This window comes from Erpetoichthys calabaricus, chromosome 11 (genome assembly GCF_900747795.2).
Source record: "Erpetoichthys calabaricus chromosome 11, fErpCal1.3, whole genome shotgun sequence".
Classification (NCBI taxonomy): Eukaryota; Metazoa; Chordata; class Cladistia; order Polypteriformes; family Polypteridae; genus Erpetoichthys; species Erpetoichthys calabaricus.
Genome location: NC_041404.2, coordinates 93,987,388 through 94,014,061, shown reverse-complemented (window position 1 = coordinate 94,014,061; position 26,674 = coordinate 93,987,388). Strand labels below are relative to the sequence as shown.

Here is a 26,674-nt window from a genome sequence, read left to right as displayed (position 1 = left end):
TATATCTCCTAAGATTATGATGTTGGCAGAAGTAGCACAGAGTGTTGTGAGAAGATCAGTAATTTCCGGAATAAAGGCAGAATTGGGTTTTGGAGGTCGATAGATAAGGAGAACAGTCAGGGGAAACGGGGGCTTACATTTAAATGCAAGGCACTCACAGGAAGATATTGCAGGTATCGAGATAGGGGACAACCCCAGGTCCTGACGGTGGATAACAGCTATTCCACCACCACGCCCAGTGCTGCGAGCTGCCTCCAAGTAACTGTAGCCAAGTGGACAGGCTTCATTTAAGGCAGAGTAAACCTCTGACTGGTGCCAGGTTTCTGTCAGACACATGAAGTCAAGTCCTTTTTCCCTGATGTGTTCTTCAATCAGTATGGATTTATTGCTGATAGATTGAGAGTTAAATAGTTCAAATTTAACCAATGACTGTGAAGTAAATCTCTGTACAGGATGCAGAACATTAAAATCGACTCCACGCAGCTTAGAATTCATTCCACAAAATAAATCCAGCCGGGGATGTGAAGACCTCGCGATATTTCTGTCAGTGGCTCGGGTGTATCCCATGCTAGAGTCCAGAGATCTCACGAAACTTCCAGTGTTGATAGTAATTGGAGCGACTGTGCTCTGATGACGCGTCAAACGTGCGACAGATGACCAGAAAGAAGGAATGTTGGTAGTAGAACACTTTGGGTGGTTATAGAAGACGAACTTTCGGCTGGATCCTCTGTGAATGTAACGAGGACAGCGAAGAAGTCCCAGTTCTTTGATGATGGAGATGTTCATTTCAGGAGTGGTTGCAGGATTAAGTCGGCGGAGTTGTGAATTAGAATATCTGAACGCCATTCAGACTGAAGAGGTAGGGAGGAATGCTGTCCAGACAGCGCCCGAAAATCTAAAGCAGTATATCCGGGCAACAGGTGAGTAGACAACAAAAAGCTTACCTTAACATAACTTAATAAAATCCATAAAGTCCACAGCAAACGGTAGAACAGTATATCCAGACAGCAAGTGAGTAGGCAACAAAACCTTGATAAAATCCGTAAAATCCACGGCAAATGATTAAAACAGTACAAGAAAGCTTTCAGAAAAAAAAAAAAATACGAAACTTACTAATGAACACTAAAAGAAAAATAGTAAATTAATAAAGTTAGTAAAATATAAATAATAGCAAAAACATTAAACAACCTCTGGTCACAAACGTTTCTGAACACGTACAAATCAGGTTATGATCAAAAAGTTCTCCAAACTTTTGCATCTGTTCACAACCACACACTCTGGTGGCGAACAAAAACACTGGTGGCCAGTTTCCCTTCCGGTTCGTATGCGCCAATGATTTCCGCACGTGTTCAGTCTCTCTCCGTACATTGTTCTCGGTTTGACGTGTGTGCATTCGCTGTGAACTTTTTGTGCTCTATTTTGTGTGCTTTTACATTAATTTTGCAATTAACCATGGCCTCTAAGCAAGTGAAGAGTGGTAGTGTTGGTGAGAAGAAAGGTTCAAAGAAAATTGAAATCCAATTAAAGAAAGAACTCATTGAAAAGTATGAGTGTGGCGTTCATGTTACCGATCTTGCCTCCGAGTACAAGAAGCCAAAATCTACTAGAAATCTATCAATTTCTTAATCGAAATATTCCTTCGCAGAGCCGGACTCTTCCTCAAAACTGTAACCTCCTCTCCACCCAGCTTCCTCCTCACTTCCTTCACGCCAGAACTCGACTCATGCAAGGTTAGTTTTCTTGGTTGTTTATGGTTAGTTTTTGTATAAATTAAGGATTTTTCAAACTTTCATTTTTTCCCTGTGCTTAAAACTCATAAAAAAGTGTTTACAGTGAGCGGTTTGTAAGGGTGTAGCGCGAACTCTTACCATGTTAGTTTTCTCTGTTGTTCAAGGTTTTCTCAGTGTTATTCAATGTTTTTACATTGAGTTTACTATTACACTGTGCATTCTATGGTATAATTAACTATTTTTGTGCTTAAAAATCTTAAAAAAAATATTTACATACAGTTTGTATGGGCTGGAACGGATTAATTGTATTTACGTACAATCTTATGGGGAAATTACGTTAGGGTCGCGACCAAATCGGGTTGCATCCAGAGTTTTGGAACGAATTATGGTTGTGACCAGAGGTACCACTGTAGTGCCTTTTTTGTTTTTTGCTAAAGGGCATTATTTTAAAATTTGTACAAAGACAAATGGAAAATTATAATTAATTTTGTCCCAATATTTCTGATATTTAAGTTAGATATGAGATTTTCATGCAAAAGCAAAGCCTCATAACCTTCAGAAATCATGTTGTTAAGTAAAGTAAGTACTAGCTTAATAGAATCTAGTAACCAGGGGGCAAATTTAGCCATCCATGCAGCAAACTGGCCCAACTTGGTGTTGGTCCTAAACCCAGTTAAATAAGATAGGGTTAGTGTCAGGCTGTATCCGCCCATAAAACTTTAACTAAAACCTTAATTATGGAATCAATCCAGTCAGCTATGGAAAAAGCTAGGAGAAACCCTGAAGGCGACACGCAAGGGCTAACCTGACCACTGTGGGAAATCAGTGAGGGCTACTAGGCCAAAAGTTGGTTCAGCTAAAGAAGTTAGTCTAGAAGAAGAAGAAGATAGGGGAGGGGAAAGTAAAGGGTAAGTTAAAGGTAAGAGTGAGAACAATGAACTTTGGGACAATGACCGGGAAAGGAAGAAAGTTGTCAGATTTGATGGAAAGGAGGAAAGTGGAAGTGTTGTGTGTGCAAGAGACTAGATAGATGGGGAATAAAGCAAGAGAATTTGGAGGACGTTTTAAGTTGTTGAACAGTGGACCAAATGAGCAAGGGAGAAATGGTGTGGGTATAGTAGTTTTCAAAGACCTAAAACATTTTCTTGTCAGTGTGAATAGGAGTAGGGATAGGGTGATGAGTGTCAAGCTGGGCCTTGGCAAGAGTGCAATTAATGCCATTTGTGAATATACTCTTTAAGTGGGTGGTGCAAAAGAGGAGAAGGGCATTTTTTGGGCCCAATTGAAAGAAGATGTTAAACTAGTACAAGAGGGAAAAATGTGGTGGTGGTGATCTAAATGGGCATGTGGGAAAGAGTATAAAAATGATAGAGAAGGGTACATGGAGGGCGGGGAGTAGGGGATAGACTTTGAGGAAGGCGAAAGGATAGTAGATTTTTCCTTGGCATCTGATTTTGTAATAGTTAACACATTTTTTTGAAAAGAAAGTAAATCATCTTCTCACTTAAAATAGATAGATAGATAGATAGATAGATAGATAGATAGATAGATAGATAGATAGATAGATAGATAGATAGATAGATAGATAGATAGATAGATAGATAGATAGATAGATAGATAGATAGATAGATAGATAGATAGATAGATAGATAGATAGATAGATAGATAGATACTTTATTAATCCCAAGGGGAAATTCACATACTCCAGCAGCAGCATACTGATAAAGAACAATATTAAATTAAAGAGTGATAACAATGCAGGTATAACAGACAGACAATATCTTTGTATAATGTTAACGTTTACCCCCCTGGGTGAAATTGAAGAGTCGCATAGTGTGGGAGAGGAATGATCTCCTCAGTCTGTCAGTGGAACAGGACAGTGACAGAAGTCTGTCGTTGAAGCTGCACCTCTGTCTGGAGATGATACTGTTTAATGGATGCAGTGGATTCTCCATGATTGACAAGATCCTGCTCAGTACCCGTCACTCTGCCACGAATGTCAAACTGTCCAGCTCCATGCCTACAATAGAGCCTGCCTTCCTCACCAGTTTGTCCAGGCATGAGGCGTCCCTCTTCTTTATGCTGCCTCCCCAGCACAACACCGCGTAAAAGAGAGCGCTCGCCACAACCGTCTGATAGAACATCTGCAGCATCTTATTGCAAATGTTGAAGGACGCCAGCCTTCTAAGGAAGTATAGTTGGCTCTGTCCTTTCTTACACAGAGCATCAGTATTGGCAGTCTAGTCCAATTTATCATCCAGCTGCACTCCCAGGTATTTATAGGTCTGCACCCTCTGCACACAGTCACCTCTGATGATCACGGGGCCTGGTCCTCCTAAAATCCACCACTAGCTCCTTGGTTTTGCTGGTGTTCAGTTGTAGGTGGTTTGAGTCGCACCATTTAACAAAGTCCTTGATTACGTTCCTGTTCTCCTCCTCCTGCCCACTCCTGATGCAGCCCACGATAGCAGTGTAGTAGTAGTTATACAGATAGCTATTATCAAACGAATGATTTATGACCTTTAAGCCCCGCCCCCTTTCGATTGATGACTTTAAGCCCCGCCCCCAAATATGAACATATGATTTATGAAAATATGATTTATGAAAAAATATGAAAATATAAAAATATAAAAAATATGAAAATAGGATTTATGAAAATATAAAAAATATAATTTATGTAAATATAAAAAATATGAAAATTTATGAAACTATAAAATATGGATTATGTTAATATGATTTATAAGCTATAAGATATTGACTCATCGCTCTAAGTTATAAACCAATAGTAAGAAAATAAATATACAATTTTCTAAAAAACGATATAAGATATTGACTCCCTGCTCTAAGTTATAAGTTCACGACACGCGTCTTTATTTTATAAGCACTTCTCTTTCCTGCATAGCCATAGCTAAAACGATATACAATTATCTAGCCGAACCTTTCTAAAAACGATATTCACTCCCCACTCTAAGTTATAAGCTCAAGTCACGCCGCTTCATTTTATAAACACTAAATCCAGAACTAATATTACGAAATAAACACTTATCTTTCCAGCACTTTCTAAAACATGGCTTCATATTAAGAAATATACACGGATCTTGCTTGCATTCCCACGCATGGATGTAACTTTCTAAAAATGAAATATACACTTATCCTAACCGTAAGACAAAGCTGAGCCAGTGTGACACTTTCTAAAAACCACGGGACCTTTAGTGTGAAATTTTCAGCTGTTGAAACAGTCGATAGGTAAATCGAGACCCAGGAAGCCCCCACCACCAAGCAGCCCCTGCTAGCAAATGGTGGGAAAAGATACTGTAGTGTTAAAAGGAAGCATCCCACCATGCGGCACTTTGCTGGGACAAGTGTCTTTAGCATAGGGCCACCAATTTTAAAAGTAAGCCCCCCGCCAAGCCGCCCTTGCTAGCAAATGGTGGGAAAAGATACTGTAGTGTTAAAAGGAAGCACCCCGCCAAGCATCAGATGGCGGTCAATTTTAAACCGTGGGAAAAGACCCCGCCAAACAGCAAATGGCCTTTAATGCTAAATTCTTTTATATTTAATGAAATCGGAAAATCATACGATTATTAAAGAAGCCCCCGCCAAACAGCAAATGGCCTTTAATGCTAAATATATACGCTGCTGCTGATAAAATTCTTTTTTATGTAATGAAATCGGAAAATCATACGATTATTAAAGAAGCCCCCGCTATTCAGAGGGTTGAAAGCTCATTAAACACTAAGCTTCTTTCCCATGTGTTCCATTTTAAATGTCAGACGTTTTCACATTCAGCTAATCTGTGAACAAAGTTATTAAATGAAATATTTTCCACTAACGACTCTCTCTTATATTTTAGCCTCGTTTCACATTTACATTCTTTCAACTTTAAAATACACGTGGCGTTAGCACAACGATCTCTCGGTAAAACATAAAAGGTTAATCTTTTTCCTATTTGCTTAGATGTGAACCTTATAGCGGTGAGTGAATATCGTTTTTAGAAAGGTTCGGCTAGATAATTGTATATCGTTTTAGCTATGGCTATGCAGGAAAGAGAAGTGCTTATAAAATAAAGACGCGTGTCGTGAACTTATAACTTAGAGCAGGGAGTCAATATCTTATATCGTTTTTTAGAAAATTGTATATTTATTTTCTTACTATTAGTTTATAACTTAGAGCGATGAGTCAATATCTTATAGCTTATAAATCATATTAACGTAATCCATATTTTATAGTTTCATAAATTTTCATATTTTTTATATTTACATAAATTATATTTTTTATATTTTCATAAATCCTATTTTCATATTTTTTATATGTTTATATTTCATATTTTTCATAAATCATATTTTCATAAATCATATGTTCATATTTGGGGGCGTGGCTTAAAGTCTTCAATCAAAAAGGGGCGGGGCTTAAAGGTAATAAATCATTCGTTTGATAATAGCTATCTGTATAACTACTTAGTGTCATCAGCAAACTTTTGCACGTCGCAGGACTCCGAGTTGTACTGGAAGTCTGATGTATATAGGCTGAACAGGACCGGAGAAAGTACAGTGCCCTGCGGCGCTCCTGTGTTGCTGACCACAATGTCAGACCTGCAGTTCCCGAGACACACATACTGAGGTCTGTCTTTAAGATAGTCCACGATCCATGCCACTAGGTATGACTCTACTCCCATCTCTGTCAGCTTGTTCCTAAGGAGCAGAGGCTGGATGGTGTTGAAGGTGCTAGAGAAGTCCAGAAACATAATTCTTACAGCACCATTGCCTCTGTCCAAGTGGGAGAGGGATCGGTGTAGCATATAGATGATGGCATCCTCCGCTCCCACCTTCTCCTGGTATGCGAACTGCAGAGGGTTGAGTGCATGGCGGACCTGTGGCCTCAGGTGGTGAAGCAGCTGCCGCTCCATGGTCTTCATCACATGCGACGTCAGAGCGACAAGCCGGAAGTCATTCAGCTCACTAGGATGTGATACCTTTGGGACTGGGGTGATACAAGATGTTTTCCAAAGCCTCAGGACTCTCCCCTGTTCCAGGCTCACATTGAAGATGCGCTGTAGAGGACTCCACAGCTCCAACGCACAGGCTTTCAGCAGTCGTGGCAATACTTCATCTGGACCTGCTGATTTGCTGGCACGAAGTTCCTCAGCTCTCTGCTTACCTGGGCTGCTGTAATTGTGGGTGGGGGGAAACTCTCTCCTATGCTGGTATGAGCAGAAGAATGGGTGGAGGGTGCAGTACTCCGAGGTAAGAGTGGGTTAGGGTGGTCAAACCTGTTAAAGAAGTTGTTCATCTGGTTTGCTCTCTCCACGTCTCTCTCAATGGTGGCACCCCGCTTCGAGCTGCAGCCAGTGATGATCTTCATCCCATCCCACACTTCCTTCATGCTGTTATTCTGCAACTTCTGCTCCAGCTTTCTCCTGTACTGCTCCTTCGCCGCCCTGAGCTGGACTTGGAGTTCCTTCTGCATGTGCTTGAGCTCATGCTGATCACTGCCTTTAAAAGCCCTTTTCTTCTGGTTCAAAGGGCCCTTGATGTCACTTGAAATCCATGGCTTGTTGTTAGCATAGCAGTGTACTGTTCTTACTGGAACTACAATGTCCATACAGAAGTTGTTGTAGTCAGTAGTGCAGTCAACAACCTCCTCAATGTTCTCACTATAAGATCTCTGCAGGATATCCCAGTCCGTAGTTCCAAAGCAGTCTCTCAGAGCCTGCTCTGCCTCAGGGGACCACTTCCTGAATGAGCATGTGGTTGTAGGTAGCTCCCTCACTCTTGGTTTGTAGTGAGGCTGAAGCAGAACCAGGTTATGATCTGCTTTCCCAAGCGCAGGCAGCAGGGTGGCGCTGTATGCGTCTTTAACATTTGCATATAGTAGGCCAATAGTCCTATTTCCCCAGGTGTTACAATCCACATACTGGGCGAAGGCAGGTAATGTTTTGTCCAGCGTCACATGGTTAAAGTCTCCAGCAATTAGCACAAGTGCCTTGGGGTGCTGTGTTTGTAATTTAGCCACATCGGAATGGATGATGTCACCCGCTATCTCCACGTCCGCCCGAGGAGGGATGTAAACAATAACAACAATGACGTGTCCAAACTCTCTGGGCAAGTAATAGGGACGCAAACTGTTCGATGTCCCTGCAGCAAGTGGAGATTTTAACGTTTACATGTCCAGTGTTGCACCAACTTGTATTGACATAGAGTGCGAGTCCTCCTCCTTTCTGCTTCCCGCAGGTACTACGTCTCTGTCCGCTCTAACTGTGCTAAACCCGAGTAGATCCACGTCAGCATCTGGGATGTTAGCTGTTAGCCATGTTTCACTAAAACACAACAAACTGCATTCTCTGTACGTCCTGACATTTTTCACCAGCGCAGCAAGTTCGTCGATCTTATTTGGTAGTGAGTTCACATTTCCCAGGATCACAGAAGGCATCGAAGGTTAGTAGCGCCACTTTCTCGTTAGACGCTTGGCTTTTATCTTAGCGCCAGCTCTGCTGCCATGATACCGTCTTCTTACTGTCTTCAATAGTGGAGGAAGGGAAAGCCAGATAGACTTTCTAATGTGTAGAAGAAAGATAAAGAATTGTAAAATATGACAATGCAGCGTAAAGTGGTGGTGATGGACTAGGAGATCAGAATCAGCATGAGAATAAAACCAGAGCAAGAAGCACCAAGGATAAAGTGGTGGAGGAAGGGATTTAAGAACAGGTATAGGGTGAAATTTTTAATTGAAGTGCAGTCATTAGAGAATGTGGAGGAATAGTGGGAATAGCAAAATTGTGTTAAGAGCAGGTGAAGAGGTGTTGAGTAGGATGACAGGAAGGAGCTCACCTGTGGAAAAAGAGACAAGAGCAGGTGAAGAGGTGTTGAGTAGGATGACAGGAAGGAGCTCACCTGGGGAAAAAGAGACAAAGTGGTGGAACGGGGAAGTGCAGGATATGATAAAGGCTAATAAGGAGGCAAAGAAGAAATGGTACCCATCAGGGAAGGAGGAAGATAGGGAGAGATTTTTAGAACAGTGAGGGCTAGGAGCAAGGCTGAAAAGGATTTTAGTCAGATACAGCCAATGAAACATGACCAAGGTGTGGTCTTAAATGAGCATGATGATATCTAGAATAGATTGAAGAGGTATTTTGAAAAGCTGTTGAATCAAGAAAATCCAAGGGTAATATTTGGGAGTGGAGTCCTAAATGAACTAAAGAGGGAGGAAGTAAAGGAGGCACTAAAAAGAATGAAAAATGGAAAAGCAACAGGACCAAATGAAATTCCAGCAGAAGTGCAGAAGAGTTTAGGAAAAGAGTGAGTAAATCTATGAACAAGATACATTACTACAGGAGTGGAGCAACAGTGTGATTGTACCCATTTATAAGGAGAATGGTGATATTTTGGATTGTGTGAAGGGTGATATTTTGGATGTCACACACAATTTAAAATTTGGGAAAGTGCCATAGAAAGAAGGCTTATGAAATGGGCCACCCTGTGGTTGAGGGTGGTTGTGTTGCAGGGGGGCAGAGCAGTTTGGTTTTATGCCAGGGAGATGAACAACTGATGTAATTTCTGCATTAAGATATCTCATAGAAAAACATTGAGAAAGGTTTGCATATGGTGTTTATTGATTTGTAGAAGACTTAGAATAGAGTAACACGTCAAGTAGTCTGGAGGTGCATGAGAGTAGAAGTAAATGAGAATTTTTCAGAGTATGTATGAGGGAGTGAGGATCCTAGTTAAAAGAAGTTTTGGAATAACAGTCAAGATCCCAGTTATGTAGGTCTGCACCAAGGATCTTCTTTAAGCCCTTTCCTCTTTGATCTGGTTATGGATGTGTTGAGTCATGGGATAAAAGACCAATCCCTCTGGTGCATGCTTTTTGCTCATGACATTGTATTGTGTAGCACCAGAAAAGAGGAATTGGAGAGGAAGTTGGAAGAATGTAGAAGGGTTTCATAAGATAGAGGACCGAAGATAAATAGGAAAAAGGCAAAATATATGAGGTTTAATGATGATCAGGATTCAGACATTAGCCTGCAGAGGGCGCTACTGAAAAGAATGAGTAAAGTTAAATTTCAAAGATCACTGGTAGCCCAAGATGGAAAACTAGATGCAGTGATAACCCATAGAGTACAACATGGATGGAAGAGTTGGAAGAAGGAGCATTAGGAGTATTGTGTGATCAAAGAATTAAGGGGAAAGTTAAAGGTAGGATTTTTAAGACAGTGATGAGACCAGCAATGGTGTATGGGGCTGAAAAAGGACAAAAAGGTAAATGTGGCAGAAATGAGAATGTTGCAATGGACATGTGGATTTACAAAAAAGAATAGAATAAGAAATGAGACAATCAGAGGCAAAAAAGTGATATGAATGTAAATACAGGGAAGGGAAAGCAAGGGAGGGCAAAAAATGGAGGTGGATGGATAAAGTAAAAGAAGATCTGAAAGAAAAGGGTTTTAATGTGGATGAGGTGCCAGACTGAGCTGTATTTAGAAGGGTGTTCTAGCATATCCACCCTACACAGAAGTGGGAAAAGATTAAGATATTGTTAAATAGGTAGTCAAGGTTTATCCACAGCAATGAATATTAGAGATCTCTCCAAAAGGAACAGTAATAAAAGAATTTTGTACTTATATTTATTTGCCTGTTATTTTTGTAGAAACAGAATAACAATCTGTTTATTATTAATTCTATTCAGACATTCTGTAAATATTTAATTCTAATTCAAGATACTTCATGCTTGCATGGCTGTATATGAATATGAAAAATGAGGTTTGTCTTAAGTGAGCTTTCATGTAAAAACTATAAACAAGAAGTGAGCTTACAATATATTAAGGTCCAACAAATTGTAATATCTCTTCATTAAGGCTAAAATGGTAAATGTAGCCAAGAATCTCAGGTGAATGTGAAGAATGAAGGAATATTTTTATATTTATTTTTTGATTTAATAGCCTAATTCTTGCTCGAATTACATCTTGAATTTGAAGGAAAAAGTGCCTAAATGAAGCAAGCTTTTAAAAAAAGTAAAACCATGGCAAAACCAATAGCGTTCCTGCACCTCTAGTACATGGCCTTCTAACCAACTTTAAATGTTTCTACAGTACCTGATCTTAATTTTGATGTCTGCATCAACATAGAGACGTATGAGTGCCATGTAGACTTTAGCAATCATGTTTCCTAAGCTCCTATGTAGGTAGTCCATAAAAATGATTATTAAAGCTCTTTCTAAATGGAATGGCATCAAAAGACAGTGAAAAACTGGGCAAAAATTGGTTTTAAAGATGCTGGTGGCTTCCATTGTCAAATTAAATTTTTTTCTGATTTGAATGAGTAACTCATTTGTATCTTAAAACTTCATTGACTCCTAATTAAAATAAGTAATGTCTAATGAAGCATATTTTGGATATTGAACAACAACAACAATATGTATTTGTGTAGAACATTGTAATGCACATAATGTAGCTCAAGGTGCAAAGAAATAAACATAACATTAAACATAAAATATCCCTAACATAAAAAAAATAAAATACATCTAAATTCACAGTAATTCCTATTACATCATTAAGAGGCAAAAGACCGTTAATTCACATATATCCCTTGTATTGTCTGTTTTAAAACATGTTTTTCACATAATAAAAGGTTTTAAATACTTAGAATCAGTATTGAAACCCTAACAGAATGTGGATATCTCATAAAAATATCACTCAAGTGATCTCATTGTCACCCATTTAAATGCTTTTGCCAGACATTCAAAAGCATAAAAGTTTTTTTTACTAGTGAATTTATGTTTATAGAATTTTCATATTAAATTTCAAGTTTGCCTTCACCTCAGGTAATACCCAGCCAGTTTCACATGATTTCACATCAGTGATTAGAATGTATTTTAAATATCTAAAGCTCCAGCAGTAGGAAACATAAGGCTACCACATCTTGTAACTTTGAGAATCGCAATATAAAATAAAAGTTTTAAATGAATATGTATCAATTTCGGTGACCTATATCTTAATTTTTTAATTAAGAATGTTTAGAATTTGGCTTAGAAAAAGTAATAAAAATAGTATGTAATAGATTAAAATTTGTTCGTTTATCTATTTTACTAAATTCTACTTTAGTACTACAAATGAGGGAAAAATAAGGTGGTGCAGTGGGAGTGCCTTGCAATGTGGAGAGACTAGAGCTCATGTCCTGGGTGTTAGCTGCATAGAGTTTGCATATCTCTCTTCTTTGGTAGCCTCTTGAACCCGCCACCATCAATAACATAACCAAGGATGAGCCGGGCAAATGAGGACACACATTTTCAGCAAAGGGTAAGTGTAAAAAGATGCACAGGGCTTTTATTTAAACAAGTAAATCCAACAGCGATCCAAATAACTAATGCAGTGCAAAATCTTCAATAAATAAATAAATAATCCAAAAAGTGCAGTGAATGTGTGGAGGTTAAAAACAATCCCATAAAAAATCCATTAAAAATGAGGCTTAAAGGCACTTTTAGCTTCTCTTTAGTCACAGTCCCTAGTGCATCCTTTTAAAACTGACATCTTCTCTGTTAACCACAAACAGGACTTTTCAACAGGGGAGATGTCTAACTGACAGTCACAGTAAACCATATTCTCTAAGTTTGGGTCTCTGCTGTTTTATGACTTCCTATAGGGTGCCCCATCTGAATCTCATCTCTCCAAGGCTTCAGTTCCTGCAGCCATCTGTGGCCCTGGCAGGGCGCTGCACCAAGCCGCCCTGACTCCCACTACCTTCCTGGGCACTTGTCACGCCCCGCTGCACCAAAATGCTCAGTGGGAGTGACTCTCTTCAGACCCTGAGCATCGGGTGTATGCTACCCCAAGGGGCTCTACTCCCAGCTATCTGCCTTCTCTTGCTTGCTCAATCTCTCTCCTGCACTGGCTCTCTCTTGCTGCTGCCTGCTTCTCTCAGCCTTTTAACCTTCATCTTTCTCTTTTCAATCTTTCTCTCATCTGATTCCCCTTTGTGTTGCCGGTTCATCCCTTGCATGTCTCTGTGAGTACAGTGCCTCATTCATGGACCATGGAAAGCTTATGGAGCAATCAAGACAGACCACACCCTCACATGCAGGAGTGCGTCGTCTCAGCTACTCCACCAACCTTCCACAGCCACACACGGAAATCGAGCTGGCTACTCAATTCTTTATTTATTCAAAAACAGACCCCTTACTGCTTAGTCACGGACCCACTATTCCACAGTTTCCTCTGAGTTTTTTAATTTGTACCCAATACTTGCTGGAATAGGCTCCAGGTTTCCTGCTCAAGGTACATGGGTTTGGAAAATGGATGGTTAGTAAAAATAAGGAGTATTCTAGAATATTTTTGGTAGCAATGTTATACATTTAAAACCTCTTTATCTAAACAAATATATAGAATTATGAATGGGCTCTGTAAATATAAATGTATTTTTAATATTTTTACATATATCTGTTATAAATATGTGTTAACAATGATATTTTTATGAAAGATTACAGTATTGATTTCAGATATGTAAAATGTTTTAGTATGTAAAAAAAATGTTTTTAACAGACATTTATCTTGTGAATACCAGGAGTTTCTGTGAATTAACAGTCTTTTGCAATTTAATGACCAAACAGAAATTATTATGATTTTAGCGGTATTTTAAGTATTTTTTTTTTTTAAATAGGTGAATGATTGTCATTTTAGAGATTTTGGTTGGCACCCATTGCTTCCATACTTTTTACTATGTATGTCAGCTGCAGCTCCCACTTTAGCATTCAAATTTTCTACCTTACTGGTAACACTGCTTGTGGTATTAGGGCAAGCTCTACACTTGAACTGATTATTCAGACTAGTAGCAAACCTAGAGTCTTTTGATTTTTTTTTAACAAATACTCTTCTCTTTAGTTTTAGCTAGTGGTATTTCTGCATCAAACAAAATGCAGAAATAGTCAGATGTGACAGGTGTCTGGTCACACTTGCAGGTAATCTAACCTAGACACCGTTAAAATATCAGACTATGCCACCCAGTTTTATTAAGAGACTGTGAACTGTTGAAATTTAACGACAATAACACACAGGTTTCTTTAAATTGAGTGGTGAGTAAACACACAATGAAAGACACAACAGTAATTTCAGGAAAAGCAATACTAACTTCTGTTACACAAGACAATTTAAAGTACATTAAAAAGATAAACGAACATAACAAAATCTAACAATATCAGGAATGAAATTCCCTTTTTTAAAAGGAAAACAAACAGTCCACACTCTAAAAGTAAGTTAAAAACAAGAATTGGAATGATACAACCTTCAGTGGTGCAGAGTCCAAGTTGCGCACTGTGTTACTCAAACAAAATAATCGTCCATCTGTCCATGGATGTACTCTGTTCACCAGACACTCATTTCCCAACAGAAGTCTTGTCAAATCTTTGAATCCCTGTCAGCGACTCTTCGTCGTTCTTTTTTTTTCACTCTGGGCTTCTTGTGTTGCTGCGACCTAGGTACGCCTCACTTGTCATCTGCCAGCTTTGCTCGGTCCTTTCATGCAGCTTCCTTCTCTTGCTGGACCCACAACCGGCATCTTCTTGTGGAGCTGTCTTTTCCTCCCTGGAGGTAACTTTGCCGTCCTTGTGCCTCACATCATACCAGCCACGTACCCTTGTCTGACTGTGAGCCTCTGTGCATTCTAAGTGGACTGTCCCTCACCCTGCCTTGTCCTGCCCAGAAGTTTAAATGTCCTTCAGTCCCTGCCTAGATCAACAGGACATTGGATTAAACAATGGCACATCCAAATTTCCTGGGGTTAACAAATAGTGTAAACACAAGTTAACAAAATGTATTGTTACCAACTATCAATGTGTACACATATGCTGATTAGAAACCAATATTCTCCGACATGTTAATTTCCAAGTCAGGTAAATACAACCATTTTCCAAGGAATGAGCAGTTCTTTTATGAAAATTTTTTAGTGTTTGTATGTTTAACCAGTTAAAACTTCAAAGCAGTGATTCTTTTGCAAGACAGAAAATATCGATATTCTGTAGACAGCCATCACAATAATCAGTAACAGAATTACCCAGGAAATTTGCCTTTTAACTTCTCACCCCAGTCCCAACAATGGGTGCCTTTTGCCTCTTCATCTACTATGTTTTAAATGTAATATTTACATGTTCCTTTGCCTAAAAGAGAAATGGAACCACCCAGTGTACAAAAAATGTCCCCCTCCTGACACAGATATACCAGTATCCATGACTTGCCTAATGTCTATTTTTAGTTGTATTGAAATTATTAAGTTGAGCATGTGTTCTCCCTTCTGTGTCAACTGGCAGATATGCTAGCTAAGGTCAAAAGAGTACAGTAAGTTAATAAAATCTCTTACTTTAGGGTTTTTATCAATATAAAAATTAAAGTTACCTACAATTAGGAACCTGTGTTACTTAGCCTTTATTATAGATACTAACTCGATAAAAGATGCATTATATTTTATATTTCGGAGGTTTATAAATGGTGAATACAAGAGATTGCAACACTCCTTGAACCACTACAGCAAGATATTCAAAAGGCGCAAAAGTACCAAAACTGGTTTCTTTACAGTGTAGTCAGCGTGAGAAAATTCTAACTAAACCATACTTTTCCCTCCAAAAATGCATATTCTTCATAAAAAATAATTACTATGTGAGTTTAGGAAATAAATATATTTCATTTCTGATTATGAGTATGTGATATGTAAAATAATGGCAAACTGAATTATTTCTACACTGCTGCAAGCAAGAAACCATGGGTTTTTGGTTAATGTTCAACATCTTACATACTGAGTCACCAAGTGAAATGCTTCTTTCACTCATTGAAGAACAATGTGAAAAATAATATGTATGGAATTTCATGCATAATGCTTTAGTTCAAATCTTATGTTAAATTACTGATATATCTTGGAAATGTTTTCTTGGTATATTTACCTACTAAGAATGAAACTATGAATTACTTTGTTCTTTAAACAGTGTATAACTGTCAGATTAATTCCTTAATATTATATATATATATTCATTCCCACATTACTCATGTTTATGTCATTGAGGAAAGTGCAGTGCATGGTATATCAAATTGGGAAATGAAATATATTTCCATAATCTGATCACACACACTTCAGCCTTTCACTCACAAACATGTTAAATTGTAGTAGCTGCTGCAAAATGTTTCTCAGTGATGTGGCGTCTGGAAAGTTGATGGTGTCCAAGAAAATATAACCTTTGTTCACAACCTTTTTCTGAGAAAAAATAAATTTTCTTTAATTTAAGGGCACTGACGTTCATGTTTATTTTAAGAATGCCCTTTCTTTTCATTCAGATATTTATAAACAGTCCCTGCATTTACAGTATTTATTTTCTGTTGTGTCTCTATGTCTGCACTGAAGTGCAGTTTAAGGCAGGTTTCAATATGTCAAAAGGCCTTTCTTAGCTCTTTTTATCATGTTTTTAAATTACATAATCTTGTAATGCATTGTTTAGTACAGTGAAACAGTGGTTGTCAAATTTGTATGTCAGAGGTAATTTTTTTATAGTTTATGTAAGCTGTATTATTCAAAAAATTCTGCCAAAATTTCATAGCAGCATTGTTTATAATACATAAACATGTAACTCCAGTGTCCCATTTTTCTTTTTCCTTGCTACTCACTTTGTTTTTGTTTTTTTGCTGAATTTTTACATTCAGATATTTTTTATTTCCCAGAAATGAGTATATTTGTTTTAAAAGTGAAAACTCTTATGTAATGACATATAGGAAGACAGGTGTGAGTGAATGCATCAATGGCCACTTGATGAGCCAATAATGTGCAGGAAAAGTAGAATCCAAGCAGTAACATGTTTTTCACGCAAGTGTCCATAATAGTGACTGCTGTCCTTTCATTCAGAATTTCTTTTTGATTTTTCTGCAGCTACTCTTCTGCTTAAGGGTGTTTGACTATCATTGCAGTGAAGTGGGAGAAAAAAGTGGCATATAACAACTATACTAACTCTCCCTTCTGTTGCTCATGAATGTTGATAACAAGTATAGAAAAAATAAGTTTTGAGTATCAAAACTAATTCTGTATATCTGAGAAATATTATCAAATTTGAGAAAGTCGTAGTTTTGGTAGAACATAACTATTTGGAATCATGATCCAGAAAAAAAATGTTACTGGGAAAGCCTTGGGAAGAGAAAACTGGAAAAAGTGGGGGTTCAAGGCAAAAAGAATTAAAATTGCCTCCTTCCTTGACATTGATTTTTTTATATTTACACTACATTCAACTGACTTCAAATGTTCAGCATACCCACTTCATTTTATTTTGTGTACATGGTTCAGTTAAGTACTCTTTATTATTAATTGTTATAGAGCAACCATATATACTATGACTCATTCTTAGAAGGCGCAAGGGTGTTTATGTACTTTTGCCTAGTTAGACTAGTTACATTGATCACCTATGGTGTGGCAAGCGTGGTTTGGCTTCGGCTACTTTTATTTTTAATTATAAAGACAGTAGGAAGTGATGAGTTCCTGACAATAATGAATAAAATGTGATATAGTTGGTTAAAACAAAACTTGCCTATTTAAAAAAATGTTTTTCAGATTTACAATTGCATAATGAGGAGTATTCTGGTGATGCAGAATAGTAATTGGATCAATTGATATTAATCATCAATTCATTCATTACTGGTTTTACTAATAAATAATTAGTTTGGGATGACACATGCTTTATTTTTTTTACTTTTTCTCTGTAAAAAGGATTCACAGTTGTTAGACTTAACAATAAAACAATTGAAGCACACACATTTTAAGAAAGACTAACAGTTTTTTGATAAAGCGAAGTATCATTGATATATGAAAACTATTTAACTGGGACTGAGGGTTGACTGGGCTTGGCCATGCTGTGACTCAACAGCATCAGCCTGCACATGGTGTTTCTTGTACCTACTTAGTGGGCAGTGCTGCACATGAGAATTTCAAATATTCTTTTTTAAGAATATTCTGGATTTTTTTTTTAATAATTTCAAACCGTGATATGAGTTAAAACCATAGATTCCAAACCCACGCATATGGTGGGATATGTGAATGTATGTGTGTGTGTGTGTGTATATATATATATATATATATATATATATATATATATATATATATATATATACATATACTGTATATTGTAAGGTTTGTAAAGTCTTTTAGGACTCCCCCAATGGGACGACATGCCAAAGAGTGTCCCGAAGCACAATCGCCGCATCTGTGGAAGACAGTATATCGGTTGCTGGGGCAACCTCCGGCTCCCAACACCACTAAAGCAGATCCGAGTCAATCGCGGTCGCACTATAAGTTCTTGCCATTAATGGATGATGCAAGGAACATTATAAATGCAGGGAACAGTATTACTTGGCCACTAATCTGGCCACGACCCTGCCTGATTGCTGTGTCTGTGTATAGGAGAATGGTAGATCCCGCTCAGATAAATAACCGTGCTGTTCCTGTTGCAAGCTGAATAAAGCTAGTTGTGTTAAAGTAGTGAGACTTAGCCTCGTGGTTTGGGGTTCAAGGCAGGGACTCAAATGTCACTATATATATATATATATATAGATATATATATATATATATTGTGAAAATGAACAGACTCGACACACTTAAAAAGGTTTGGGGCAGCCACCCGTATTCCTGGCTGCAAAAGGGTTTTGAATATCACAGAGATGTTCACAATACTGAGTCCAAAACAGAACTGCTGAGGGTTTGCAAAGATGGCGGCTTTAAGGGATCAGACCGGAAGTGATGTAAGGGGATCGAAAGTGATGTGCTTCCGACATTAGTCTGTGCGCTGGAAGTGATGTTCTACTGGGTGCCGGAACCAGAATTGATATTCTACTGGGTGCCGGAACTGGAAGTGACGTTATCATCTCTGAATTAGACAGGTTTTCCCGTGCCTGGTCTGTAGAGATAGCAGGAGAAGGTTTAGTGCACCCCGCCACCCCCTGGCCAGGTGTGGAATTACCTTTGCTTGGTCCATACAACGTCCTCCTACTCGCACTTGTGTGACATGGCACCCCCCTCAACCCAGACCCATCGGGTCAGGCGTACCTGTCCAAGAAGTCATGGCATCGAGAAAGGGCATCGGCATTGGCTTGCAGTACACCACGGCGATAAACGATCGAATACATATAAGGCTGTAGATCCAAAAACCACCTTGTGATGCATGTATTGGATTCTTTATGCAAGGCCATCCACTGTAATGGCGCATGGTCCATCACAAGAGTGAACTCTCGCCCCAAGAGGTAATATCTCAGCTGAGTAATCACCCTTTTAATAGTCAAAGCTTCCCTCTCCACTGCCACATACCTGGTTTCACGATCCAGCAGTTTTGGCTGTGGTACATAATGGGGTGTTCAACTCCATCAACACTTTGGCTCAGCACGGCTCCAAGACCTGTGTCCAAAGCGTCCGTCTGAAGGATGAAAGGCATAGAAAAGTCAGGCTCTTTCAATATAGGAGCTGACGTATGGGCCATTTTCAGGTCACTGAATGCAGCCTCTGATGTCTCATCCCATATCACATGATTAGGTCTCCCTTTCTTTGTGAGGTTTGTCAAAGGCGTTGCTCTCTCAGAAAACCGGGGTACAAACCGGGGATAGTAACCCGCTAAGCCAAGAAAGGCCTGAACCTGCCTGTTGTTTTACGGACAGGGCCATTTTAAAATGGCATCTATTTTGGAACTCTGTGGTCTCACCATACCCCGGCCCACTAGATAGCCTAAATATTTGGCTTTGACCAACCCAAAGTAACATTTCTTCGGATTAATACAAAGATCAGCTTTTGCCAGTGACCACAATACAGCTCCAACCTGCTGCATGTGTTCCTCCCAGGTGCTGGTATAGATGACAACGTCATCTGAGTAGGCAGCACTGTATGAATTATGAGGACGGAGCACTTTGTCCACCAGACTTTGGAATGTCGCAGGTGCCCCATGTAATCCAAATGGGAGAACACGATATTGCCAGTGCCCGCTAGGGGTGCTAAACGCTATCTTTTCCTTAGTGGAGTACATTAAGGGAACCTGCCAGTACCCCTTAGTCATATCTAATGTAGTCAAGAATTTGGCATTTCCTAGCCGTTCGAGGAGGTCGTCCACTCACGGCATCGGATAGGCATCAACAACATTTATTTATATAGCACATTTTCATACAAAAAGTAGCTCAAAGTGCTTTACATAATGGAGAGAAGAAAAATAAAAGACAAAATAAGAAATTAAAATAAGACAACATTAATTAACATAGAAAGGAGTAAGGTCCGATGGCCAGGGTGGACAGAAAAAACAAAAAAAAACTCCAGAAGGCTGGAGAAAAAAATAAAATCTGTAGGGGTTCCAGGCCACGAGACCGCCCAGTCCCCTTTGGGCATTCTACCTAACATAAATGAAATAGTCCTCTTTGTAGTTTGGGTTTTTCACGGAGTCACTTGATGCTGATGGTCATACAGACTTCTGGCTTTTAATCCATCCATCATTGTTGGAACATCATGGTGCTTTGGGTAGATGGTGGTGGCGCACGCCACCACCAACAGGACACCGGAAAAGGAAACAGAAGAGAGAGTAGGGGTTAGTACAGATTTTGAATGAATAGTTATTATAATGAATTAGATATACAGAGTATCAGGATAATAAATTACAGTGAAGTTATGGGAAGGCCATGTTAAAATAATGTTTTTTCAGTAGTTTTTTAAAGTGCTCCACTGTATTAGCCTGGCGAATTCCTACTGGCAGGCTATTCCAGATTTTAGGTGCATAACAGCAGAAGGCCGCCTCACCACTTCTTTTAAGTTTTGCTCTTGGAATTCTAAGGAGACACTCAGTTGAGGATCTGAGGTTACGATTTGGAATATAAGGTGTCAGACATTCCGATATATAAGCCGGGGCGAGATTATTTAAAGCTTTATAAACCATAAGCAGAATTTTAAAGTCAATTCTGAATGACACAGGTAACCAGTGTAGTGACATCAAAACTGGAGAAATGTGTTCGGATTTTCTTTTCCTGGTAAGGATTCTAGCAGCTGCATTCTGCACTAGTTGCAAACGATTGATGTCTTTTTTGGGTAGTCCTGAGAGGAGTGCGTTACAGTAATCTAGCCGACTGAAAACAAACGCATGAACTAATTTCTCTGCATCTTTCGATGATATAAGATGTCTAACTTTTGCTATGTTTCTTAGGTGAAAAAATGCTGTCCTAGTGATCTGATTAATATGCAATTTAAAATTCAGATTACAATCAACGGTTACCCCTAAGCTTTTTACCTCCGATTTGACTTTTAATCCTAATGCATTCAGTTTATTTCTAATAGCCTCATTGTATCCATTATTGCCAATCACTAAGATTTCGGTTTTTTCTTTATTTAATTTGAGAAAGTTACTATTCATCCATTCTGAGATACAAGTTAGACATTGTGTTAGCGAATCAAGAGATTTGGGGTCATCAGGTGCTATTGATAAATACAGCTGTGTGTCATCAGCATAGCTGTGGTAGCTCATGTTGTGCCCTGAGATAATCTGACCTAATGGAAGCATGTAGATTGAGAAGAGCAGTGGACCCAGGATAGAGCCTTGTGGAACACCATATAGAATATCATGTGTCTTTGAGTTATAATTACCACAACTAACAAAGAATTTTCTCCCTGCCAGGTAGGATTCAAACCAATTTAAGACACTGCCAGAGAGGCCCACCCATTGACTAAGGCGATTCTTAAGAATATTATGATCAATGGTGTCAAATGCGGCACTCAGATCTAAGAGGATGAGAACAGATAAATGGCCTCTGTCTGCATTTACCTGCAAGTCATTTACTACTTTAACGAGTGCAGTTTCTGTGCTGTGATTTGTTCTAAAACCTGACTGAAATTTATCAAGAATAGCATGTTTATTGAGGTGCTCATTTAACTGTATAATGACTGCCTTCTCTAGAATTTTACTTAAGAAAGGCAGGTTAGAGATGGGTCTATAATTTTCAAGAGCAGAGGGATCGAGATTATTTTTCTTAAGTAGGGGTTTAACTACCGCAGTCTTAAGACAGTCTGGGAAGACCCCCGTATCTAATGACGAATTTACTATGTCAAGAACATTATCACTAAGCATCGAATTGGGAGACTTGGTTAACCTGACGGAAATCATTTCAGAACCTCCAACTTCCATCGGGTTTATGGACCATGACAGTAGGACTGGACCAGGGACTATAACTTTCCTCAATCACACCTAGGTCCAGCATTCATCTGATCTCCAGCTCCACTTCAGCTTTTTTTGCCTTGGGAATTCTGTATGGGCGTTCTTGGACTATAACCCCAGGTTCCATCACAATGTCATGCGCAACCAGGGAGGTCTGTCCTGGATTTTCACTGACTACCTCAGGTACAGATGGGATAACTGCTTCAAGCTCCTGTCGTTGTTGGCAAGTCAGATTATCTCCGAAATTAAGGTGTAATTTATGAGCGAAGAGAGAGCGGGGCTGTCCAGAGGAGGGCTCGGAATCCCTGTCCTTCCACAGTTTCAGCAAATTGACATGACAAATCTGCTCACTGAGACGATGATTTGGTTGTTTCACCAAATAATCAACCAGCCCCTTCCTCTCCTGAATTTCATAGGGGCCATGCCAATGAGCCAGTAATTTGGAATGGCAGAACTCCTGAAGAGACGTACCACAGTTATTGCATCGGATCTAGGCTGCTTGCGCCTTTTCCATATGCGTTTTCAATACAGGTCTAATCTTTTCAAATTTATCACGTAATTGCGGGATATATTCCAATATATTTGTTGAAGGGAGGGCCTCTTCCTCCCAGCCTTCTTTTAAAATGTCCAATATCCCCCGGGGTTGTCGTCCATATAGCAATTCAAAAGGTGAGAACCCCATGGAGGCTTGTGGGACTTCCCGATATGCAGAAAGGATGAGGGGGAGGAGCTGTTCCCATTTCCTTCCGTCCTCGTTGACTACCTTACGCAACATCTGCTTGAGAGTTTGACTGAACCTTTCTGCAAGACTGCCGGTTTAAGGATGATATACCAAGATTTTTAAATGCTTTATTTGAAGTAGCTTGGCAGTCTCCCTGAACGTCTGCAAGGTAAAAGGTGTCCCTTGATTCATCAGGATTTCTTTAGGGATGCCAACTTGCGCAAAGACCCCTACTAATTCCCGTGTGATAGCTTTTGAAGTAGCAGAATGCAGAGGAACAGCTTCAGGAAACCGGGTAGCATAATCTACCAGGACCATTATATATTTCTGACTCCTGGCTGAGGGTTATAAGAGTTCCACCAGGTCGACCCCAATACACTCAAAAAGGACATCTATTAAGGGTAAGGAACTAGAGGAGCACGGTCCCTCCTAGCAATCTGCCTCAATTGATACTCCAGACAGGATGTGCAAAAGCGATGGACCTCCTCATTAATCGTGGGCCAAAAGAATCGGAGCTTAATTCACTCGAGTGTTTTTTCAGGTCCCAAATGGCTCCCAGGAGATGGGTATGTGCTATTTCACAGACTTGTCGCTGGTAAGTCCATGGCACTAACAACAGTGACCTTATCTCTCCTTCATGATCTGCCATCCGGTACAATAGGTCATTATTTAACACATAGTGAGGACCCTGTGGCATCGGATGTAAGGTGCGTTGGCCATCTATCAGTGTAGTATTCTTTGTTTGCTCTGGAAGCTTCCGTGAATGATTCAGTGCCAGGCAGATGGTTAACTCAGAAAGGCGTTTAATTTATTAGAGCACACGAAACAGAACTCTACAAATGACACCCGTCTCCATTACTCTTCGTTACTAACCACTCCCTCTTATTTATTCATTGGTTATCTGGTTTATAACAACTTTATTTAAAACCTTAATTCACAATATACCACATCCCCCTTTTTCCAAAAGAAATAAAAATCACTTTTCCATTTCTTTCTTACTGGTTTGCATCAGAAAAAAAACAACTATGTACACATGCACACAATTATTTTTTTTTTTCATATTATCAGTTCACTGCTGAGTACTATGTGCTTACGTAGTCCTGGGGCCCTGAGGTCTTCAGTACTTGGCCTACTGCTGGATCTTATATTTTACTGTTGCCCATTACAAAATCTTTAAATCTTTCAGGTATTTTTACAACCCTGTCACTTCCAGTGGATCTTTCTTGAACTTGACTGTCCATTTGGTCTTCCCCTTGGTGGCTTTCTGGAGGTGGTATACCTGCATTTCTTGTGTTGGCACCTGTTCTGTACTACAGTGGTCTTCTTCTTCCTCATCAACTATAAAAGTGTCACCTTTCCGTGGCCTAAGATGCCGTCTATTGCGTCTATACTGCTGGCCTGTTGAAGTGACAATGTCATATGACCTTGGTTCTTGATGTTTTCGTACTACTATTGCTGGTTTCCAGCCTTGCGGGGTTTCTACACGGACTTTTGCTCCTGGACCAAGGACAGAAAGTGACTTTGTATTGTGATCATAATAAGTTTTCTGTTTTTGTTGCTGCTGTGTTAGTCTCTGCTTCATTTTCTTTGTGTGTCTGGGTTTCAGCATGGGACTTGTTACAGGGAGGGTGCTTCTGAGAACACGGCCCATCAATAGCTCTGCTGGTGAGAAACCTAATCCTGTAACTGGTGTATTTCTCAGACTGAGTAATGCAAGATGTGTATCCGTGTTCGTCTGGAGAGCTTTCTTAAGCATCAGTTTGATCATCTTTATTGTTCTCTCTGCCATACCATTTGACTGGGGATATCCAGGACTGGAGAACTTCCATGTTATATCCCAGTCTTTGGCAAACTGCCGTGCCTCAACACTTGCAAAAGGAACGTGGTCACTAATCACTTCCTTAGGAATTCCATGCCTTGAAAATAAAGCTTTCAATTTTGCAATCACTGTTTGCGCCATTTTATCCCTAATCTGCTGTACTTCTGGGTATTTAGAAAAATAGTCCACTGTAAGAAGAAATGACTGATCTTGTAGCTCGAATATGTCTACACCAACTTTGTACCATGGCAATTCAGGTAAGTCATGACTTTTTAGGGGTTCTCTTTGATTTCTTGGGAGATGTTGTTGACAAGCACTGGTTTTTCCTATCATTTGTTCTATATCTGTGGACATGCCAGGCCAATACATATACTTACATGCTTGTTCTTTGGTTCGCTGAATACCTTGATGAGCGATGTGTAACTTTTCAAGCATCATCAACCTCATTCTGGTAGGAATGTTAATTCTGTCACCAAACATAAAGACGCGATTACTGATCTTGATACTGTCTCTGATTGGCCAGTATACTTACAGTGCTGCATCTACCTGTTTTCTGTTTTTTGGCCACCCATTCTTATGCATAGTACTCAATTTTTGGAATGTTTCATCCTCCAAGTTTGCACTTTGTAGCTGTGTATATAGCTCCTCCCCAATAGCTTCAGTTGCTTCCATGGCATGGCACACATGCGTTCCTCAATAGCTTCTTCTACATCATATGCTTGGGATAAGGCATCAGCTATGAGCATATCCTTGCCTGTTGTAAACGTTATCTGAAGATTATAGCGTTGCATTTGAAGAAGCATCCTTTGCAGACGTGCTGGTGTCTGTCCTAAGGGCTTTGTGAAGATGGCTTCCAGTGGTTTATGATCTGATTGCACAACTACTGGGACACCGAAAATGTACTGATGAAAATTCCTTTCAGCAAAAACTACAGCCAGCAACTTCTTCTTGATCTGTGCATAGTTGCATTCTGATGGTGTCAGAGCTCTGGATGCATATGCAACAGGTTGTCCCTCTTGCAAAAGACATGCACCAAGTCCATCTTTTGAAGCATCAGCCTGAAGAACTATTGCTTGCTTTGGATCAAAGAATTTTAGTACTGGTGCCTCCATCAGTGATTTCTTGAGATTATCCAGTGCTGTATTATGTTCAGGACTCCAGAGCCATTGTGCGTTTTTCCTCAACAACTGTCTCAAGGGTGCTGTTATTGCTGCTTCATTGGGAATGTATTGTGCCAGATATTTAATCATGCCCAGTACGCGGCTGCAAAGCCTTCTTATCTTCTGGGTTTGGCATATTGACAATTGCTTTCACTTTGTCACTATCTGGCTATACTCCCTCGCTTGTCATTATGTGCCCCATATATTTAACTTTTCCGACCTTATATTGTATCATCCCTTCATTGAATTTAATACTTTTCTGTCTTGCTCTGTTCATCACCTCGTGAAGGATCTCTGCATGCTCCTTTTCATCTACAGCTGCAATAATCATGTCATCTGCTATGATGTGCACACCAGGTATGTCTCCAAATGTTTCACTGTTCTTCTGTTGGAATACCTCACTTGCAGATTTAAATCCAAACGGGAGACGTCTGAATCTGTACCGTCTCCATGGAGTGTTGAAAGTGCAGAGCATTGATGACTCTCTATCCAACTTGATTTGCCAATATCCATCCTTTTCATGCAGAATGGTGAATATTTTTTTTCCAGCCAGTTTGCTGTGGACATCATTGGGGTTGGTATGGAGTAATGTTGCCTTTGATAGCCTTGTTCAACTCATGTGGATCTAGACATATTCGCAGTTTGCCATTTTTCTTTTTCATAATTACCAGACCACTAACCCATTTTGTCTCGGTTCTGTTACTGGTGTGATAACATTTTGCTGTTCTAGATGACGTAGAGTTTCTTTCAGTTTGTCCATAATAGCGAATGGAATTTTCCGACAGCCGTGTATAATTGGTGTCACTTCTGGACCTTGAAATACATCAGGATACGTGCTCACTAACTCTAGTATGGTTGCTGGTGAGTGCACTTGTACCTTGTCAACTCGTTTGACTAGGTTCAATCGTTCACATGCTTCTCTCCCTAAGATTGAGGCAAAAGGCTGTTTAGTGATGAAGAACTTTAATTCTGCTTCTATGCCAGTATTACTCAGGTAGGTACACCCAGAAGGATTGATCCTGGCTCCACCATATGCAATCAGCTTTGTTTTGGTAGGTTCAAGACA

General features: G+C 39.5%; 1 protein-coding gene across 4 annotated transcripts in view; it reads left to right on the top strand.

Annotated features, from left to right (window-relative positions):
* Nucleotides 1-26,674, top strand: part of shank1 (SH3 and multiple ankyrin repeat domains 1) — a 648,010-nt gene that overhangs the window by 463,603 nt on the left and 157,733 nt on the right. The window lies entirely within an intron of this gene.